The sequence below is a fragment of the Apodemus sylvaticus genome, chromosome 21, assembly GCF_947179515.1.
Source record: "Apodemus sylvaticus chromosome 21, mApoSyl1.1, whole genome shotgun sequence".
NCBI classification, from domain to species: domain Eukaryota; kingdom Metazoa; phylum Chordata; class Mammalia; order Rodentia; family Muridae; genus Apodemus; species Apodemus sylvaticus.
In genome coordinates, this window is record NC_067492.1 from 30,676,738 (window position 1) to 30,695,883 (window position 19,146).

Consider the following 19,146-nt stretch of genomic DNA (forward strand, 5'->3'; position numbering starts at 1 on the left):
CATTCTTCTTGTGATTCTGCACTGCCATCATTTAATCTTTTCGACATTGATTCACTCGACAAACCAGTATTGAACGCCTGTGTACATTTACTAAGTAGAATTAAATCTTGTATACACCAGCAATATTTCCCTAAAAGAGTGTTTCTTAAGAAGAACTACTTCTCAGCTAAAAATACCCTACTTTCTGTCTTATCTCAAGAACTATCTTTCAACAGAAAATCGGAGGGAAAAATGATCTCTTTGAGATCAAAAGCCCTTGCTTCCTGTATTACAACCTGTCTCACTTACCAGGAGTGCGTTGGCTCAAACTTTATGGACAGAAAGTGCTTTATCAATAATTCCGCTGTACAACCTCATTTGCAGGTCCTGAACTGTCTTGATCTCAGGACTATTCAGGGATATACCTGCTGCAAGACTTGAGTAAGGAGCAAGTTTTACAGTGATGCAATACTTTGATTTATGGAGCTAAGTTTCACTTTCACCCAACACTGTGCTGAGAGGGACCAATAGCTGTCATATGGAGTAGACATTCCCACTGTTCAGTACTGAGCTCATGAGTTAATTGTTATTGAACTTGAATGTAAATAATGCACAATAAGAGCTCGGTCACTCTGATCTGTTATGTGTATCTGCCACTTAGGGATGTGGGATAAAATGGACATAGTAGGTAAGGATTCTAAACTGCTTTAGATTGCTCTTATAACCTGATATTAAAATAGTAACAATAATAAAAGAATGTGCATTTATATTGTCACGTGAGGAGTATAGTTTATTTAAACATTAACATCAGGTTTGGCTTTATAATTACAAGATGATCATTTTACAGATCAGTTTACTTGTGTCAAAACATTAACAGCAAAAATAAGAGAAAAGATGACTTTTTTCAGTTAGAATATCTTCTAACGTTTAAGATATCCTTGAACAGAGCTAAATGCATGCTTACAACTACTTTTGGGCTGCTATATCTTTATATCAACATTATAAAGTACCTGTGGCACTCACAACTGAACTCACTATTTTGGTTACATAGTGAAAAATATTTGATAAATAATAACTACATCTCCTACTGAAGAGACATTTACTAGGTGCCCAGTTTGGTCTGCGATTTAAAAATCCTTCTGTTTGTTTTTCACATTTATCATGGGAAAGGCCTGTGGTGAAATCAGAAGAGTTAGGAAAGCAATTGATTTGGAATACTCAGCAGCAAATTCTCACAGATAAGTCTGAGAGTATATACATCTGTTTATTCTTTGTTAGATATAGCATTTCACTACTGATTACAGGCTAACTTGAACTCAAAAACCTCTTGCTTTACACTACTGGCCATTTTTTTTCACAGTATTGTTTATTCCTAGGGAGGAAGCAATGGCAGAAAGAAGTATTTGCTTTAATTTTACTACATGACTTAATACTTAAGAGAATATGGTAAGTCCATTTTGGTAAGAAAGGATTGATGGATTTCATGAAAATAGGAACATATTTTTCAGACTTCTCACATCTGGGCAGTACAGAAAACAGGGAGTGGGAGGAATGTTGGTTTTCTACAAGCTTTCTCTAGTTCCTCTTTTATTTATCAGTCCAGAAGTATAGCTATGTGATGAACTTGCCCAAATTATAAGTGATTCTTCTTTTCTTAGCTAAGGCTCTCTGGAAAGACCCTCACAGGTAGTTATAGACTTGGATCTTCTAGGTGATCCTAAATTCAGCTGTTTTACTTGTGAAGAGCACTCATTACAATGGGCGCCCTAGGTGTCAGAATTACAGATGTCACCATCCTTTCAATACCACTGCCACCACTACCACCTTATAAAGGTGGTTCCCTCTTCACATTGTGATTCGATTCCACTACTGAAAATTGTGGAAGTGATAAACAATAAACATAGACCTTGTTTGTGATTTGTGACTTTACTCTATGTTTTGGCCTTCAGTATATAGTGATGGTCTCTGTAGATAATGGACATGAAGATTGCATTGCTTCACAATGTAATCATGCGGTCATGAGACTCATTAAGCAAATACTCTGCCCAGTGTTCTGTTCTGTTTACCTGTGATTTTCAGCAGGTTTTTTTTTAATCATAGAATGCATTTTCAATTTATAATATTTCAGATGAAAAATGTGCTTTTGAATGCACAATTATTGAGTTTACTAGACTATAATATCAAAGATATCCCTCTCTTGTAGATATCAAGTATCAATTGCAATAAAAGCTTATATAATTTCCATCAACGTATCTTCTGGTATATTTAAGTTTGTAAATATTAATTATTTGTTTGATTGATTAATTTTAGTGTGATTTTTTTATTAGGATTCTATTATCTTTTTTGTTTTGTTTTCTTTTCAAGACAGGATTTCTCTGTGTAGCCCTGGCTGTCCTGGAACTTATTCTGGAGATTAGGCTGGCCTCGAACCCAGAAATCTGCCTGCCTCTGCTTCCCAAGTGCTGGCATAAATGCGTCCGCCACCACTGCTCAGCTGGGATTCTATTATTAATGTTGGTTTACTATTAACTAAATAACCAGGGCAAATTGGATTTGCTGGGAAAGATGGTTCAAGATTGTTAAATACGTGTCTAATTTGATGTATGAACATGAATTCCATCGGATAAATATTTTCTCAGGGAATCTGATTACTATCTTGGAGGGGAGGCACAAAGCTCTGGATCAATAACAAGTATATGGAAAACTGAAATGCATTTTTAATAATTTAACATTTATATCATAATTACACAATTCTAAAGTTCTCAATAAAACCTAATTCTTTTCCTTCAAAAATTAGTTGAGATATAGACTATTGCAGATGGGGATGCATGGAGCCAGTTGTATACCATTAGCAAGCTCCTAGGCTGGAACAGACATTTCTAAACCCATAGTCATGAAAATGGTCTTGGATAGACATACAACAAAGCCAAAAGTCAGAGGCATGGGGAAAAGATATGCAGAAAAGAAGTTGTTCTGGCAGGTTTAGGAGGGAAATAGAGAATGGGGCTGCAGAATGATCATAATATATATGGAAAAATGAACAACACGGATTAATACAAACCAATCCCATGGCAGGACAATTCCCTTTGTCATGCATGAAGTCTGAGGGTACTGCTACACTTAGAGGAGACTTGTACTGTGCTTCTTTTAGATTGGTAATATTAGAAACTTGAATTCTCCTTCATCTTTGCTCTCTCTTGAGTTGTGTGTTCTGAGAAGTTAGAATAGAGTATAGAATGAGAAGCTGGAAGCAGGGACCTATGTGACTTATCATCTTAAGAATAACTCTGTAAGTCCTCAAAAAAATGAAAACAACTTTCTCTCTGTGTTTTCAATCTCTGAGTGGAAAGAAGTGGAACCTACTGAAGATGTCACAATTATGAAAATATGGACACAGGGGATGTGCCACACCTTTCTTAATATATGTTGTGCATTTTAAAATCAAACTGTGTTCATGAAAGGAATAAGTTGATGCATGACATACAAAAATCAGATTTTTCTCTCAATTGCTCACAACCATGATGATACTAATCAAACCATTCCCAACTAATACTTAATGCACTTCAGCTTAGAAAAATAAATAACGGGATTGAAGTCATTTGGTAATATTAATGATACTGTTTTTATGAGGTCTAAATTATTGCCCATAGAGAAATAGAGAGCTAGTTTAACATGTTATTAAGAATATATTTAGTAAATTAGTGCTTCAGTCACTGAAAAATGCTCTACTGAGTGTAAACAGGAGAGTTGAGGACTTCATTTAACCTGTATTAGTGACCACACAGTTTAATTCTTTATCTTAACCAAATCATTTCTCTTGTCTACAATAAATTCTGTGTCTATTTGTAAGCCAAGACAATAGGCTACTGCCATTTAATTCAATGTGCTTTTTTAAAAGGTCAAATTTTAGAGATATAAAACCTGAAGATAGCTATATAGATTGTGTCTTCTTGATAAATTACTTTGGGGGAAATGCATTTGCATCCAATCTTGTTTTCTCTCAATTGTATCTCATCTTTGAAATAAGGAAAATGCAAACATATTAAGAAATATTTTCTGGAAGAAACCTACTATGTATTGAACACTTATTATATGCTGACGACTGTATCTATTAAACCCAGTTTTCTACACGATCAAAGGTGGGGGAAGGAGAAACATGTGCAAGCATAGATATTTGAAGCTCTCTTCATGTCCTGGCATGCCTACTTCAAAAATTCATCCTTTCCATTTTCCATAAATCACTTTTCCAAGAATTCAGTGCATACAATTTTTTTGAAAATGCAATGCTTTCTTTATAATTCTGCATGTAATCATGAAGGATAAACAATTTTCAATTCATATGGTTCCTTCATATAGATGTATACATAATTTTCACTTAACAGAAATAGAAAACCAATTCACAGTGTTGTTCATAAATTTCATGCAATTTTGAGAGATAATTTAGACCTGACGAGGCAAATTCAGTCACCATGGAGAATCCTGCAACTGTTATCTCCAATACTATATGTATTTGGACATGAATCTGCCTTCAAGTTTCTGTACGTCAGTATGTGTATACGCTCACGAATACTGGTGGCATACGCAGCTTCATAGAAGCTTTGCAACAGGAAGGTCTGCTCAAATTTGTGATGTACCTTTCACAGGCAGCTTTCTGGAATGTGCTCCAATCCATTCTACCTGCGACCTATTAAGATGATTGGAAATCACAAAACATTTTTTCAGCCATATTTCTTTTCACACTTTAGAGCCATTCATTGTACACCTCTCTAAAGGATACTGAAGAAAAATGGGGGTAATAGTGGGACAAAATACATTGTTTTTAAAAAATCATGTCTGAAAAAGCCGAGAGAATGCCTGGCTCTGTGTACATAGCTTCCCTCAGCACCTTTCAGCAACATATTTCTCTTGATTCACTCCAGCTGGTGGATTCTAATTTCTCCTCAGTATCTTGGAATAGCTGTTTTCCTTGAAACTAATCTCCCAGGCTTTGCAGATGCTTCTCTGGATTTGGATTTCCTAAAGAAGGTGTTTGTCCTCCTCAACCACGTGCTTCTTGCTGGTCTTCCTAGGCAAGTTATTAACTCTTAAACAAACTCAGGTTTTCAGCTAACCTTTGAGACAAGAAGCTCCACAGATCCACGTGGACCATGCCTTTAGGTAACCTTTGGGGGGTGAGAGTGATGGCATATTGGGGTGGATAAAATCGAATCCCTTTCTTCTATCATGCACATGGGCACTAAATGAAACTGGCTTTTTGGCAGGACTCATAACATAAGGGCTGTGAACCTACACACCTAGTCTTTGAGCAGTGATAGCCATCTACTACTTTAGAGCATGTGATATTGCAAACAACCACTTTGATGCCAATTCAGTCTATACAGATAGGACTCTTCTCAACTGTTCCTCTGTTAGTCTTCAGGATTCTGTCTGAGGGGTAATCTCATCTTATCTTCAAGTACAATTTAAACATAAATTGCAGATAGTAAAGTTTTTTGAATAAAACCTTAATTCAAACTTGATAGTGAAGGACTCAAAAGCTAAACATTCTTCCAGCTTCAACCTCTCAGCTGTAAGCTCGTCTGACGAGGAGTAGAGGATGTTCCCCAACTCTCTTTTGTATTACCTGTGCTTGCATGATCTTAATTTATTTTGAGCTTTTAGATTTAGAGCCTGGATACGTATTCATCTTAAGCAATTTATAGGATTTTAATGGAGTTTCTTAATACTGTTATATTTTTTGGAAGAGACACCAGGACAAAGGCAAGTTTTCAAAAGAAAAGCATTTAATTGATGATGTAGTTTTAGAGCATTATTCCATGATCATCACGATGACAACTAGGTGGGCCTGGTACTGGAGCAGTAGCTAAGAGCTTTTCTTCTTGATTGCCAAGTTGCAGGCAAAGAGAATGAGAGACACTGACCTTCATGTGGGCTTTTGACACATCAAAGCCCACCCTCAGTGATACAGCTCCCCCCTCAAGGTCACACCTCCTAATTCTTCCCCAAAATGTTCCACTTTGTAAGTGGAACATACAAAGTAACATACATACAAAGTAATACAGAACACTAAGGCAGTTAATGACAGGCTAGTCCAAGTAGTGATCCTCTAAGATTATATTGGAGTTTAAAATTTCCTATTGCCTAATGATCTTATATCCATTCTGATGTAATAGGGTAATGCATCATTTACATGTCTGTAGTCAAGTTGGAGTAAAACAAACTGTCCCACTGGTGTCATAGCAAAGTGTAGTTAGTAGACTTAATTGGAGCATGTAATTTTTGATATCAATATTGGCAATGCTTCTGCTTTGGCCATCTTTAACCATGCCTTAGGAATGTACTCTTCTTACTCCTTTTTTTTGTAGTACAGTTTTCTAAAAGCACAGCACAAAGCAGTATACTGTGTTTCACGGCTCTAAATCTGGGACATCTTGTTTTCTGTGTTTCATGATTGTAGAAAGAGTTCATTTCAAATTCTGACTTCTGGACATGCCATGTTTGTTGCATGCATCAATTCACAGCATTTAGAGTTATGCACACAACACATGCACAAGATTTAGCCAGCTGTAATTCTACTATGGGTCTGAGGGGGACTCTACCATTATCACAAGCGATATGGACAACTGATGGTGCTAAGAAAGGTAGAAACCTTGTCCGTTGGAGACATAGCTACTGATAGGTTATGCATGATTCAGTAGATGGTACCACATTCATGTGCATATAGTCAGTAATACTCGGATTTTGGAGCTTATTAATCACAAAAAATAATAAAAAGAAGACATGACTTTGGGAACGAAATGGGAAGGGGATGCTTGGATTATTGAAGAAATCTAGGTAGTGATGTACAAATATGATCAGTATGTGATATGTAAATATATAGAACTTCCAACACATGAAAAATATTGTTTTAAAAGAAGCCAATTTCAAATGAGTGACATATCTAGGCTTGTATAAATATACTTTACCATGTTTCCATGTCAAACCCAACAGACAATGTATTTCGCATTGTAATATCATCATTTGTATGTGATGTAAGTGGTAAATGACTATGAAAAACTACATATATTCTCTCTATATTTATATTATTATAAATAAGTATTTTTATAATCCCTTTAATTTCAATATATGCATTTTGCAGATATCCTTCAATTTAGAATCCCTCTCCTTTTTTTCTCTTGGAAATGAACATCCACAACTATTCCTGGCACATTGCTCCAATTTCTTTTTTAGGTATTGATATCACATCTTTAAAATATAATGATTTCATGCATGTAACTTATTTCGTACTTAAACCAAGTTAATTATTTAGCTGCCAATACTATTTCTGTTTTAATATAAAAATAAATGAAGGTGCTAATAATTAAGATGAAGAAAGAAGTTTAAAATAAGGCAATATTTTTGTAATATTATTCTTTTTTAATATTTTTATTTTCTATATTCTTTTTTTTACATTCCAAATGATTTCCCCTTTCCCGGATCCCCCCTCCCCATATGTCCCATAAACCTTCTTCTCTCTATACATTCTCCAATCACCTCCCTCCTTTTTCTCTGTCCTTATATTCCCCTCCAATGCTAGATCAATCCTTTCCAGGATAAGGACCCTCTCCATACTTCTTCATGGGAGTCATTTGTTATACGATTTGTGCCTTGGGTATTCAGGGCTTCTGGGTTAATTAATATCCACTTATCAGAGATTGCATTCCATGTGTATTCTTTTATGATTGGGTTACCTCACTTAGGATGATATTTTCCAGATCAAACCATTTGCCTAAAAATTTTGTGAATTCATTGTTTCTAATTACTGAGTAGTACTCCATTGTGTAAATATACCACATTTTCTGTATCCATTCCTCCTTTGAGGGGCATCTGAGTTCTTTTCAGCTTCTGGCTATTATATATAAAGTTGCTATGAACATAATGGAGCATGTGTCTTTATTGCATGCCGAGGAGTCCTTTGGGTATATGCCTAGGAGTACAAGAGCAGGGTTCTCTGGAAGTCTCATGTCCAGTTTTCTGAGGAACCTCCAGACTGATTTCCAAAGTGGTTGTACCATCTTACAGCCCCACCAGCAGTGGAGGAGTGTTCCTCTTTCTCCACATCCTCGCCAACACCTGCTGTCTCCTGAGTTTTTGACCTTAGCCATTCTGACTGGTGTAAGGTGAAATCTCAGGGTTGTTTTGATCTGCATTTCCCTAATGACTAATGATGTTGAGCACTTCTTAAGGTGCCTCTCGGCCATCCAAATTTCTTCAGGTGAAAATTCTTTGTTTAGACCTGTACCCCATTTTTAATAGGGTTAAAATAAGAATATTAATAACTGTATACTCTATATCTGCCTGAGATGCTGCCTCCCTCAAGTTTTTAAAATGAGGCATCTGAGAAGCATTTGAGAAAATTATTTTGCTGTTAATAGTGTCTTTATCTCTGATTCCTAAGAAGAACAGATTCTCTGATAATCAGAATTCAAACATTGTGCTAAGGCAACTCTCCATTCCATTAACTCATTTCCGGTCCTCCCATGCTTCTCAGAACTCCTTGCACGAGTAATTGGGCACTCAGTCTAGAATCTCGGGCAGCACATGTTTCATACCTAGTATTGAATTATTTCAGCCTCACAGTGCCTGTTTGAGGCAATGAGCACCGTTCTTCAAGCCTCAGTTGTTCTCATTTGTGGAAGCAAAGCTTAGTGACCTGCTCTGAAATAATTCGTGAGTGGTGAAGCTGGAAGACAAACCCTGGACAGTTCTGCCTGATCTCAGAGCACATGTTCCCCCTTTATACACTGCCACTCAAGATTCCTGTCTGTTTTATCTGCATAATACATTTTTCTTCTATAGGTTTTGGTAAATTCATTTTCTTTTTTCTTTTCTTTTCTTTTTCTGAATGAACACAGTTCTCATCTTTTGATCTCCCTGGCTTCTCAAAACTTTTCGTATTATATTCAGAAACCTATATATGAAGCCTGGTGTGCTAGTCATTCTATGGACCTCACAGAATACTTTCTCATAGCGTAAGTCCACTCATCGGACATACTATAAATTCACACCTTACAGATTGTTCTGGCATCTTGATAGATTTAGGTGTTGCCAAAGTGTCCTTTTCCCAGTGATACATTTTGAAAGCCAACAGAATAGATTGAACATAGAGCTTAAATACATTCAATAGGAATTCTGTCGAATGTTTCATATGTCTGAAAAGAAAACAACAGTTCTGTAGATAGTTAGTTTTGAAGTATTCATGTGAGCATCCTGGGCTTAACTCAACAGAAGATTGATCACTCGATCAAATCTCTGTATTGTTTTGACAGGAAATTGATCTGTAAACACTTATCCTGAATCTCAAACTAATCCAAAGGCCAGAGAAATGCTCTGTGAATTGATCTTTGTCTTCCACAATTATTGAGGAAATAAATGCATAAAATTTCCCCCTTGTTACCCCTGCTTTGTCCACCTGTTTGTTCAAGGGTTCCGCAGTCAGGTGTAAGTAGGCTTAACAGGACACCCTGTTGGATATCAGGGACTAGAAATTGCTGACCATAGAAGGATAGGGAAAATAATACACAACACTCTATTGGACAAAGGAAACTTGGTAGAGGAACTAAACAATTCATCACATTTACAGAGCTGTGTGCTGTGAGTTAAGTAATAGGGGATAGAGTTAGACTTGAGCTAGGGTCACATGTCCCTGGGATTATTAGTTTAAGAGATGAGCTTAGGCAATTTCTAAACTCTGGTGGGAAAGTACTCAAAGGTTTTGAACTAGTTCTATTATAAATATTTCATAAATACTTTAGAATTACTTTGAGGACAGATCAGGGTGATAGGCAAAGAAGCATCAGAGACTAATACTTATGTGATGGCTTAGGGGGTTCAGGGAAGAGAAGATACTTTGTGGGTCTGAGAACTGGGAATCAAAAGAAGTGAGAAAACCTCAAAGTTTAGGGATCTATTGAAGGGACAGGGCAATCATCTTTACTTGATAGCTTCAGAGTTAGGGGTCATTCAAATTTTGGAGTCTTATCTTTGAGTATGATATCACATACCACTTATGTAGATAAAGGAATAAAAGGCTGTATCCATGGAAGGATACAACTTCAGGAGGAATAGGGCAACCCCTAGAAGACAAGCAGTCTCAACTAACCCAGATCCCTGAGATCTCTCATAGATATGTAATATTGCATATATAGGTATATGGGTGTGTGATAGTGTTAATATAAAGAAAGCAGAGCTCTGACTTTTATTTTTACAGTCCAGCCATTACCCATTCCCAGTCATCCATCCCAAAGTCCCTTATCCCATTCCTACTCTACCCTGTCTCCAAGAGACCTATGAGAGAATATCAAGAACAATGCTGTGAATATGATGTTGGAGTCTTAGAGGGAAATCGTGTATTAAAAGCATATATTTGCATTATAGAGACTGAGATAGTATAGATTCTGTAGTTAAGGCTTTTGTTGCTGTGAAAGAATAGCATGTCCAAAAGCAACTTAGGGAGGAGAGGGTTTATAGGAATTGTGTTTCCTTATCACAGTCCTTGGATGATTACAAGGAAGTTGGAACAGGAACTCAAACAGGGCAGGAACCAGGGGGCTGGAAATGAAGCAAAGTCCTAGAGGAATCCTGCTTACTGACTTGTACCCCTTGACATGGTTTGTATATACCCCAGGGCCACCTGCCTTGGGTTGATGCCACCTGCACAGGCTGGACCTTTGTGCACCAGTCACAAATTTAAATATGTGCTCCAGACTTCACTCCAAGCTAGTTTTCCAGAAGCATTTCTCAACTGAGATTCCCTCATCCCTAATGACTTTAGCTTTTGCCCTAAAACCAGGTGGTCGAACAAACTAAGATATCTGAAAGTGGCTCCTAACCAGCAGGTCACAACTTTTCTAATGTGGTGAAACTTTAATACAGTTCATCATGTTGTGCTGGCCTCCACCTACAAAATTATTGTTTTGCTGATACTCATAACTGCAATTGTTCAACTGTTAAGAAATTGCAATGTGAATGTTCATGGCTTCAGATGCTCTTAGGCTGCTCCTGTGAACGGGTCATTCAATATCCAACATTGTCACAACCCACAGTTTGGGAACTCCTGCCTGAAAGAGCTCGTGAAAGCAGAAAAGTTGAAGAAAGCATTGGACAGGGCTTGAATACGTTGATATACTATAGGTATAGCAGAATATGGGCATAAAACATACAAGAGAATGAAGAAACAGATACTCTTCTTTGTTTCTCATTTTGAAATTTTAATGATTTGTATCACTTTGGGTCATAGCATGGGCAATTTCAAGATACTCTGAAAAACATCTTAACTTCCCCGAATAAAGACAAAGAGCTATCAGCCACATTTCTAGGTCACCTCTCCGGAAATCTCACCACATAACTGAGATCATCTTTTCAGTCGTTACAGAAATAAAATAAAAACCAAAGATGGGTTCAGTTTTGTTTGGGTAGGTTTTTTTTTTTTATGAGTTCTGTGTGTTATAACTATCCAAAAATAGTTTGCATAATGGAATTACTGGATTTTTATAGTAATTTTTAAACAGATTAATTAGTGTTTTATTAACACAACAAGATTCTTAGGTTTACACCTGATTTTTGTATCTTCTGTCTTTTCATACCATCATGGTATGGCTGTTAATATGTGCTTATTGTCTATGCTTATATTTCCTTTGTTATCAGCCTTGTATTTCCTTTGTTAAATTTGGGTTTATAATTTTGAAAGAGAGACAAAGAAAGTAAAGAATCTACAGAATCCTTTTTTTCCCCATAAGACATTGGTTTAGAGTTAGGTGTCATTACATCAGGCTCAAAGGCACTTCAGGGATTCCAAATTCTATAAACTACTTGCACTTGGCTGTACAAGACCAGTTCTACCAGCAAGGCTGCAAATTCTGACTTTGCTTAGGAATGACCACACATATTCAGAAGCCAATTTGGTCCAGGAGTAAGATCTTAACAGTGAAAATAGTATTATATGGGCAAAGGAATCCTGAGGGTTTAATCTTGTGGTAACCTAAACGTTTGCAGATATGCAGCATTTGATATGAGAATATGTAAAATGAACTGTTAGGTAGATACATTGATTTTACTGCTTTCATTGTTTGCCAAAATATAAAAGCTGTAATGTAAAGACTAATACTTGTTTTCTCTTGTGCATTTTATTAGCTTGGTTTTGAAATTTTGAATTTCAGTCCCATCACACTAAGTCTGTAGGCTCTGGAACATGTTTCTTAAACTCTGGGCACCTATATTTTTCATCAGTGCAATGTGACAAGTAACATTATTTGTCTGGAAATAGAAGATATTCAGTTCATGACAGCTATTCACAAGACTGTTTTGCATCTTTCTACAAATTGCTAAGCCTTTAGCCTTTTCTGTAACTTAATATGTAGCAAGAGAGGCAGATCTATTTGCATAGCCGTCATTTTTACATTCTAGTAGGGCTTGGTATTTAGCTTTTGGTATCATAGTCAATTACAAATGATTTATTAGCTACTAAGAAGGTGCAGTATAAATAATAAACTTGAAGGTTATAGATAAATTATGTTTTTAATTGGAATGCTAATAAATTAAAATGTCATGTTAGGAAATAAGTAGCTGGATTCTCCAAACATCAGAGTAAATAGCTCTTGATGAAATTCCCCTCATGATGGCATCAATAAACTTTAGCAGCAGAACAAAACCCTCAGAGGGGGGAAAACACAATATTTCCCCATCTTCAGACCTAATTTATTTTCAATTAGATATTATGTCTACTGCTATAATTTTCGTAAGTCTGGAGTATCTAGACATATTTTCAATTAGATTATAATAAAATTTTCTCTCTCATTTTTTTTGTGTATTCCATCATAAGGAATCTATGTTTTTAACAAACTCTCAATCCCCCACAAAATTATGTTATTCAATTCTAATTAGACATTCATTTAAGAATTGGGGAGAACATTAAGATTGTACAATCCTTGCTGCCCAAAGAAGATCACTCAATTTTGAAACCCTAGAGCCCAAGTATATGCCAGGAGCAGCGAGAGGCACCTAATATTAGCACTGGGGTGGTCTCGGGAAGATACAGATGGATCCCTGACATTCATTGACTCATCAGTCTAACTTAATTCATGAGTTATATATTCAGTGAAAGATTCTGGCCCCAAAAATAAAATGGCAAGTGATGCAAGTGTTCATCCAATGCTGATGTCTGGCCTCCATGATCATATGCATCCAGCATACACATGCATATGTACATGAACACATACACACAGACACACACACAGAGGCATACAAAAACATACATAGATACACAGAGATATACATACACAGACACACATACAGACATACACACAGACACACACAAACACACACACACAAACACACACACACAGACACATACACACACATAGACATAGACACACACAGACACAGACACACATGCAGACACACACACACACAAACTTACATTTAATCTTATAGCCATACAAAGATATTTACATTGTTGATGGAATGAAGCACATTTCCAGAGCTTCTTCTTTCTAGACTGGGTCTTGATATGTTCATTAGGTTCTGAAAGGTTTCATTTTGCCAGACAGAATCACGTTTAGGAGGCATGAGAATTGGACACCGAGAAGAAAGCAGGTAAGCATTAATGTGACAAGAGCCCTTTGCTGCAATCTTCATCTTCCTGGCTGGATTTTTCTTATGGACATTTTAGTATACTAAAACTAAATGTAATTATATTAATTTTTATTGAATGAGAACGGAACAGCTAGTATGATGTTAGGCATTCATGGGCATTATCTTCATTATTATTCACAGAAAGTCCCTGGAAATATTAATGTACACCATTCTGATTTGAGATGAGTAAGAGATCCTTAACAATTGTTAAAGTTTACATAGCAAATATACCTGGATGCCAGATCATTACAGCATAGTGATTTGTGCTTAAATTCACTCTAGTCCTTGCTCATCTTTTCTACTCTCTTCTTTTGTTTTACTTTGTATCATGCGGAGGGGAAGGCACATGGATGTATGTGTGGATTATGTGTATGGTATATGCATATGTATGTGTGGTGGGTGTAAGTACCAGAGAAAGGAATCTGTGTTCTGCCTTCTCACTTTTTATCTTTACCCTACTCTTTCAAGAAAAGGTCTATAAGCAAGGCTGATTAGGATCAAGACCAAATAACCCCAATGCTCTGTTTGTGAATCACTCACAGAGCTGGGGTTATAGGTGCACATGATCATGCCTAGCAAGGCGGAAACTCAGATCCTTGTACTAATCCAGCAAGTGATCATACCCACTGAGTCATATTCACCAGCCCCTAATACCTTACAGGTTGATGGCTCTTCACATATATGATCTACACACCTACATCTATTAGTAAGATTCTCAATTTCACATGATGAAAACAGTCTCCATTCAGGCAGGAGATTGACACGTAACTATGAAAGATGAATAGCTCCCTTTTCAAAATGAAAATGCTTTCGTTCTGAATCTACTAGTAAGATCAAAGAAATCACATGCACCAGAAAAATGGGTGACATTTGAGATGGCTGAGTAATTAATTCACTTCTCATCAGCATGTCCATAGTTATTGATGTTTCACTTATACCTGTTTCCATAGGCAGAGAATGGAGACACTCAATGAAATCGCTTTATACGGGATATGGAGAATTAAAAAGCAACATTACATTATCTTGATGACTCAACATGAGATGCTGCAGTTCTCTAGGGGCATCAGTGTGATACTGGATTGTACCATTTGTCTCTTTTAAAGCAATTTGGTTCCATTAAATTTAATAATATTTAGTACTTTAAGGGTATCATCTCCTTTCAAATGGAAACATTAACTGCTGTAATTAATCTTCCCAGCACTTCTCCAGGCTAAAAATATAAAGAGCAATAGAGAAAGCAATTAGGAACAGGTGTGCCCTGGATAAAAGCATGAAGCACAATTGGATGTTTAGCCTCTGACTATGGACTCTTGGGTTTGCCTTTTGCCTGTAGAAGGCTTTTCCTTTAGGGAGGTGAACAGTTCAATTCACAGACATTAATGCTCATAATGAAGTCTGATTAGTTTGGAGAGTATATCCAGATCTCTTTACAGATAACCCTCTTATAAGGTTTACAATAAGGTAAGGTTTGAAAATAAATGACCTTCTTTGAAAATTAACACCTTGGCTTACTGTGCATGCAAGCCTGTGATAGGTGAGAAGAGATTTAGTTATGGATATAAACATATATGTACATACACATATGTAGCAACAATTATTGAAAAAGATGTCATAAATTTGAGAGAGAAAGATGAACATATATTAGAGGGTTTGGACAGAGAAAAGTGAAGCTTGGAATGATAACCTAAAAAATATTAAAGAGGGATAGAAGATAAAGGAGCAGATAGGAAATAATAAAACAGATTATTTGGTCTCTAATTTTCCATTTACAGAAACATCCTAATTGATCTCTCTCTCTCTCTCTCTCTCTCTCTCTCTCTCTCTCTCTCTCACACACACACACACACACCTCCCCTTTTTTCTCCCTCTCTACCTGTTGGACCCCTATCTCTTTTTCTCTGGGTGTAAATATTATTTATAGTGATTTTATTTACAAAATCCTTCAATGAAATGTAATGTTAATATACATTCCCTAAGTATTGTCTTTTAATGGCTTGCATACTGTAACATGAGGTATACTTTGGCCAAATAGCATTCTTTTGCCTCTTTGTCACCAACTCCTTGATTCCTAGAGGTCTGTAGACATATTTTAAAAGTTTCATGGATAAATACATTAATTACAAATTCAGATTTCAGAGTCTAGACTCACTGGCTGCATGTGCAAAAGCATCTACTGAGAGAACATCAAAACTGCACTGTCATTTTTATCCTAAGCACATATTCAAATTTCCCGTGATTTTAGCAGTATGAGACCTCTTCTTGAGTCTCATTGCAGCCTAGTCGTTCAGGACTAGGTGAAGCCTTGTTTTTTTTGGTTTTGTTTTATAGTTATTAAATTATTTTATTTACTTACCTTCCAAATGTTGCCCCCTTTCCAGTCCCCCTCCCCCGAGTTCTTCACCCACTCTCTCTTCCCCCCACCTCTGAAAGGTTGCTCTCCCACCTGCCCAAACATCCTACCTCATCTCCACTAGCATCCCTCTTCCCTGGGACATCAAGTTTCTATAGAATTAGGCACATCCTCTCCCACAAGGCAGTCCTCTGCTACACTTGTGCCTGGGCCACAAACCAGCTAAGGTATGGTCTCTGGATTTTGGCTTAGGCTCTGGGAGTTCTGAGGGGTACTAGATAGTTGACACTGTTGTTCTTCCTATGGGGTTGCAGTACCCTTTGGCTCCTCCAGTTCTTCTTCTAACACTTCCATATTGGTCCCTGGCCTCAATCCAGTGGTTAGCTATAAGTCAGGCTCTTCAGTAATATCATCAGGATTTTGTGTGCACACGTGAGATGGATCCCAAGTTGGACTAGTCACGAGGTGGTCTTTCTTTCAGTCTCTACTCCATTTTTGTCCTTGCATTTTTTTCTTTATTTTTTGTATGTGATTATGTATGTGAGTACACTGTAGCTGTCTTCAGACACACCAGAAGAGGGCATCGGCTCCCCATTACAGATGATTGTGAGCCACCATGTGGTTTCTGGGAATTGAACTCAGGACCTCTGGAAGAGCTTTCAGTGCTCTTAACTGCTGAGTCATCTCTCCAGCCCGGTCTCTGCTTTTCTTTAGACCAGAAAAATTCTGAGTTAAAAAGTTTGAAGATGGGTGAGAGGGGCATCCCTCAACTGGGGCCAGGGTATGTCTCACTACTGGAAGTGGTCTCCTCCAGTTCTATCTCCCCACTGTTGGGTATTTCTGCTAATATCATCCCCATTGAGTCCTGACTCTCATGTCCTAGGTCTCTGGGATTTTCTGCCTCCTAAACCCCACTGCTGCATATTTTATCTCATTATACTGGCCCTCTGGGTATCCTTTCTCTCTCTCCACATACCTGATCCTGTCCCTCCTTTTCTCCTCCCCCTCCTCTCTCACACCCAGTTTCCTTTCTTCCTGTACCTGTTACTTTGTTCCCATTCTAAGTGGGTTTCAGGTAGCCACACTTGGGCGTTCTTTCTCCTTTAAGCTTCCAATTGTCTGTGAGTTGTATCCTGGGTATTGTTAAATTTTTGGCTAATATTCACTTATAAATGAATACATGCCATGCCTATACGTGTGAATCTGGGTTACCTTTATCAGGATGATATTTTCTAGTTCCATCTATTTGCCTGCAAAATTCCTGATATCTTCACTTTAATATCTAAATAGTATTCCATTATGTAAATGAATTACATTTTATGTATCCATTCTTTAGTTGAGGGGCATTTGGGTTGTTTCCAACATCTGGCTATTACAAATAGGCTGCTATGAACATATGTGAATCACGTGTCCTTGTGGTATGGTGGAACATCTTTTGGGTATATTCCCAGGAGAGGTATAGCTGGGTCTTCAAATAAAACTATTTCCAATTCTCTGAAGGACCACCAGGTTGATTTCAGGAATGCTTGGTTGTACTAGTTTGTAATCCCACCAGTAATGGAAGAGTGTTCCTCTTTCTCTACATCCTCACCAGTGTGTACTGCCACTTGAGTTTTTTATCTTAGCCATTCTGATTGGTATAAGGTGTAACATCGGGCTTGTTTCGATTTGCATTCTCTGATGATTAAGGATGTTGACCATTTTTTTTTAACAATGCATAATGTTTATTGAAATCCGTCACTCTCATTTTGTTTTCATGTTTAGAAACAGTTTAATGTTAGGTCAGTTTAAGCTAGCCTCCTGCTTGTCACAAAGAGACAAGTCATTTTACATCTATCATGTACATCTAGCCCTCTATCAGATGTAGGGTTAGTGAAGATCTTTTGCCAATCTGTAGATTGCCATTTTGTTCTATTGACCTTTGCCTTACAGAAGCTTTTTAGCTTCATGAGGTATCACTTGTCAAGTCAGCAAAAGCCTTCTCCCTTTTTGTGCTTCTTTTCATTAAGTATCTGATAAGCAATGTGATATCTTCTACCACTTCAAATGACTTCTGTACTCTAGCCATAGGAATCCTCCCATATTGCATCATGGAAAGTCTAATTTATCTTCCATGCTTTTAGCAAGCCAGTGATGTTGTGCAGTACTATTAACTGGCCCTTTGTGTGAGAATTAAAATGCACAATAGTCCAAGCCCTGAACTTCAAGCTCTTCAGCACTGTGAGTTTTCAGTAAGTGTTGGCTGTTGACACCTTTTCTGTTTTCAGAGATTTTCATGAAATCCCCCAAATTACTTGATTTTCTCAGGAATATTTCTGGGTGCATCTCTTAGTTGCTTAGTATGGAAATCCAAAGTATGGGTTTATATAACTTGAATTTTTGCTATGTAATGGCCATTAAATTTTTTAAAGTATGTTTTATCATATTCAAAGTAGATCTTCTGAGTAAGGCAATTATTCCATTTTATAGGTAAAGAAATTGAGTCCTTAGTATGTGACATAGCATGGTAATTGATATGATGAGATTATCATCTTAGTATGTCTGATTTAGAATTTTATCACACTTCCTGCCTCACATATTTAAGATACCACTCTCAAGCTTGTTCACTGTGAATCCATCCCAGACAGCACATCCTTCAGAAAAACAGTGACCAACTTTCTACATTGTATATGTGCATTCAGTAAATGTACCAAATGGTATACAGCATTTGTTGCTGTTTTTCAAAGCTTGTCTTGAAAAGCTCATATTTCACTAGAGGACTACATGTACAGTTAATTTATTTAGGTGTTCCTAACAAATAGTAAGTTTCTGATGGATACTAAATACTGAAAATATGATAATAATGGACTAAAAAGGGAAAATTGCATGAGATATAAACCCAGAAAAATAAAAATTGTCATGGAAACCAGAGGTTTCTTCTCTCCTATTCCACTAAGGAATGAAAAATATGTAGGCATGAGATTTTGGTTGATGATAAGAGAGAATAGAAACTCAACTGAACAGTTCTGTGCCCATACTGCATTTCTGAAGTTCTGGACATCTAGATATGTAATTGTAGTGACATGGTACTACTATTCCTCATTTCCAAATTCCTCCATTTAGAATTTGCTTACATAAACCAGATTTATATCTAAATGAAAATGTAA

At 36.9% G+C, this 19,146-nt stretch overlaps 1 protein-coding gene across 4 annotated transcripts in view; it reads left to right on the forward strand.

Annotated features, from left to right (window-relative positions):
- Positions 1-19,146, forward strand: part of Cdh8 (cadherin 8) — a 394,512-nt gene that overhangs the window by 73,755 nt on the left and 301,611 nt on the right. The window lies entirely within an intron of this gene.